General features: G+C 43.1%; 1 pseudogene; it reads left to right on the top strand.

Moving 5' to 3' along the window:
- Positions 1–2,311: 2,311 nt before the first annotated feature.
- Positions 2,312–3,305, top strand: LOC133774202 (large ribosomal subunit protein eL15-like; annotated as a pseudogene).
- The last annotated feature ends 1,313 nt before the right edge of the window (positions 3,306–4,618 follow it).

Here is a 4,618-nt window from a genome sequence, read left to right as displayed (position 1 = left end):
TGAAAGCAATTTAGAGATTCAACATGATACAAATCAAAATACCAAGGACATTCTTCTCAGGGATTAAAAAAAAATGATGCTGAACTTCATATGGAAACACAAGAAACCCCAAATAGCTAAAGCAATCTTATGCAACAAAAACAAAGCCAGAGGCATCACAATACCAGATTTCAAGACATACTACAGGGCAGTTATAACCAAATAGCCCAATACTGGTACAAAAGCAGATGGATAGACCAATGGAATAGAATAGAAATGCCAGAAATCGACCCATGCATCTACAACCAACTTATATTTGACAAAGAACTAAAATCAATCCCTGGAGCAAGGACAGTCCCTTCAACAAATGGTGCTGGGAAAAATGGATCTTCATATGCAGAAGTATTAAGTACAACCCCTACCTTAACCTTACACAAAAATCCACTCAAAATTGATTAAAAGCCTAAACCTATGACCTAATATGATCAAATTATTAGAGAACATTGTGCAAACCCTGCAAGACATTGGCATAAGCAAAGAATTCTTGGAAAAGATTCCAGAGGCACTGGCGATCAAAGCCATAATTGACAGATGGGCTTACATCAAATTGAGAAGCTTCTGCACTGCAAAAAAACATTCAGCAAAGTGAAGAGGCAACCAACAGAATGGGAGAATTTATTTGTAAACTATGCAACTGATAAAGGATTCATAACCATAATACATAAATAGATCAACAAACTCAGCAACAACAAAACAAACAATTCAGTCAAGAAATGGGCAAAGGACTTATCAACAAACTCAACAACAAGAAAACAACTCAGTCAAGAAATGGGCAAAGGACTTAAACAGGCACTTTTCAAAAGAGGAAATCCAAATGGCCAACAGACACATTAAAAAAATGCTCAAGATCACTAGCCATCAAAATGCAAATCAAAACCACAATGAGGTTTCACCTCACCCCTATTAGAATCAACAAAAAAACAACAAACAACAAATGTTGGTGAGGATTTTGGGGAAAAGGTACCCTAATCCACTATTGGTGGGAATGCAAACTGGTAAAACCACTATGGAGACAGTATGGAGATCTCAGAAATCAGAATATAGACCTACCATAGGACCTAGCCTTCCCTCTCCTGAGAATTTACCCAAGGGAAATGAAATCAGTATATGAAAGAGTTATCTGTACACCCATGTTTATTACAGCTCAATTCATAATAGCTAAGATATGGAATCAACTTAAATGGCCATCAACTTAAGACTGGATAAAGAAATTATGGCATATGTACACATACTAAACAAAATGAAATCCGGTCATTTGCAACAAAATGGATGAAACTTGAAAGTATGATATTAAGTGAAAAAGCTAATCCCCAAAAGGGTGAATATCATAGGTTCTCCCTGACCTGTGATAACTAATAGAGCACCTAAAAGGTAATCTATAGAAGTGCAATTGACACTTGAGAAGCAATGACTTTGAATAGTCTTTGTCTTGACTGCTAAGGAACAGTTTGTTTTTGTTGAGCCCCTTTACTTAACATAGAGTTAATCATATGCATATAAAGTTAATTGAAAATAGATCTTAGTAACCAGCAATAATGGGAATAGGAGGAAGAGGGGTGGGAGAGTGGATGGGAGGGGATGTATGGTGGAAACAATCACCATGTTCTTAAAGTTGTAATTATGAAATGTATGAAGTTATATTCCTTAATAAAAGTTTTCTGGAGGAAAAAGAGAAAAAAAACTACAAAAATAAATCTTATAAATTAAAAAAATAATAATAATATACTCTGTTCCTGCAAGATTTCTAGGCAGCAATAAAAGTATGCACAGTTGGGCTCTGGTGGGCTATGTCTAATGTGCTTAAAGAGATCATACCAATACTAAACCATTTCAGCAAAAAACGGGGAAAAAAAAAACAGAAAGTCGTTTTGCATATGTGAAAAGCAAACAGTTGGAGCCAGCATTGTGGCACAGTATGTTAAGCCTCCATCTGTGATGCCGGCATCCCATCTCAAAGCACAGGTTTGAGTCCCAGTTGTTCTGCTCTCCTTACAGGTCCCCATTGATGCACCTGAGAACACAGCAGGAGATGACCCACATACTTGGCTCCCTGTCCGCCAACATTGGACACTTAGATGGAATTCCTGGCTCCTGTTGCAGCCATTTGTGGAGTGAATCTCTCTCTGTGCCATTCAAATAAACAAAACAAAATTTTTTAAAAAACAAATTGAATCTCAGAAATTAAAAAAACAAGAACCAAAATCAGAAATAGTGTCCTGGGAAAGAAAGGCTTCTTCCTTTCCATGTGCCGGCAGCCAACAGGTAAGCCAGGATGGGCGCGCACAAGTACATCCAGGAGCTATGGAGAACGAAGCAGCCAGACATGATGTGCTTTCTCCTCCAGGACCACTGCTGGCAGTACTGCCAGCTCTCAGTGCTGCACAGGACGCCATGCCCCATGCGGCCCGACAAGGCACGCAGGCTGGGCTACAAGGCCAAACAAGGTTATGTCATCTATAGAATTCGTGTGCACAGCCAGCACCATGGCTCAATAAGCTAATCCTCCGCCTTGCAGCGCCAGCACACCGGGTTCTAGTCCCGGTCGGGGCGCCGGATTCTGTCCCGGTTGCCCCTCTTCCAGGCCAGCTCTCTGCTGTGGCCCGGGAGTGTAGTGGAGGATGGCCCAAGTGCTTGGGCCCTGCACCCCATGGGAGACCAGGAGAAGCACCTGGCTCCCAGCTTTGGATCAGCACAGTGCGCCGGCAGCAGCGCGCCAGCCACGGCGGCCATTGGAGGGTGAACCAACGGCAAAGGAAGACCTTTCTCTCTGTCTCTCTCTCTCTCACTATCCACTCTGCCTGTCAAAAAAATTAAAAAAAAAAATTCGTGTGCGCTGTGGTGGCTGCAAGCACCTGGTTCCCAAGAGTGTGACCTATGGCAAGCCTGTCCATCATTAACCAGCTCAAGTTTGCACGAAGCCTTCAGTCTGTTGCTGAGGAATGAGCTAGGCGCCACTGTGGAGCTCTGAGAGTCCTGAATTCTTACTGGGTTGGTGAAGATTCTATATACAAATTCTTTGAGGTTATCCTCATTGATCCATTCCGCCATCAGAAGAAATCCTGATACCCAGTGGATCACCAAGCCAGTCCACAAGCACAGGGAAATGAGTGGGCTGACATCTGCAGGCCGTAAGAGTCGTGGCTTTGGAAAGGGTCACAAGTTCCACCACACTATTGGTGGTTCTCGCCGTGCAGCCTGGAGAAGGCGCAATACCCTCCAGCTGCACCGTTACCGCTAACTCAAGTAATGTTTGTGAAATTCATACCTAATAAGCCATTTAGGACAGTAAAAAAAAAAAAAAAAAAGAAAAAAAGAAATAGTGTCCTGGAGGGCCGGTGCTGTGGCATACAGGTAAAGCCGCTGCCTGCAGTGCCAGCATTCCATATGGGAGCCAATTCAAGTCCTGGCTGCTCCACTTCTGATGCAGCTCTCTGCTGTGGCCTAGGAAAGCAGTAGAAGATGGCCCAAGTCCTTAGGCCCCTGCAACCTCATGGGAGTCCTGGAAGAAGCTCCTGGCTCCTGGCTCCAGATGGCCATAGCACTGGCTGTTATGGCCATCTGGGAAGTAAACCAGCAGATGGAAGACCTCTCTCTGCTCTCCGCTCTCCGATCTCCACTCTCCCCTCTCTATGTCTGTCTCTATCTCTCTCTCTCTCCCCACCCCCCACCTCTGCCTCTCTGTAACTCTGCTTTTCAAATAAATCTTATAAAAATAGTGTCCTGGATTATCAGCAGATTGGAGAAAGCTGAGAAATTATTTAACGAACTGAGATATATCAGAAGGAATGCAAAACATAGTAAGGATGGATCAGAGACATGAAGGACTCAGTAGGAAGATCAAACATGTTTAATTGAAGACCCAGACAAGAGGAGTGAGAATCGGCAAGAAGCAGATACACCCAGGTGACTCCCCTTTCTGTCATGTGGAATGACCGCTCATGGGCTCTTGAAAGTGATCCTACATGCTACCACTTAGTAGTAGACACCGTGCCTGAGGGGGTTGGAGAGAGATCCATCACATTGATCTGTTTCAAATAAATACTTTTTTAATCAATACAAATAGTTCAAATATGTAATTCATTTCCTGATGGCTGCTTCAAGTAAAAAAAAAATCAACATCAGTGATGAGTTACCACATTATCCCAAAAGGAATACTCTAATGAAGTTCATCAAACACATTTATATGAGTGTTTCAAATTCATGCCAATAGAATTTAAAATAAATTTATTTTTGATGCAACAGAGTCCTGAATCTATGCATGGTTTTTCGTATGTATTTTCCATGAGCTTTCTGGAGACTCCCATATAGTATGAGCAAGCAAATCTAGAAAACTGGGGGAAATGTTGTAGGGGAGTTGGTATGGACAAAAGCACCATCAGCTGGATGGATACTGTGGGGATATGCTAATTGGCCGTGCCTGTAGGGAAAACCAAGGAGGGGCCCACAGTACAGCCTGCCCACGTGGTCCCTACAATCAGGCTCGCAGGGCTCAGGGCTGCCCCATTCTGAGATGGCCTCTGGGCAGAAGCCGAAGGAATGCAGACCACTATGGTTCACACGGAACAGACGCGAGCTCAGA

The sequence above is a fragment of the Lepus europaeus genome, chromosome 15 (assembly GCF_033115175.1).
Source record: "Lepus europaeus isolate LE1 chromosome 15, mLepTim1.pri, whole genome shotgun sequence".
NCBI classification, from domain to species: Eukaryota; Metazoa; Chordata; class Mammalia; order Lagomorpha; family Leporidae; genus Lepus; species Lepus europaeus.
Note: the sequence above shows the minus strand (reverse complement) of the source record. Positions and strands in the feature narration are given on the sequence as shown.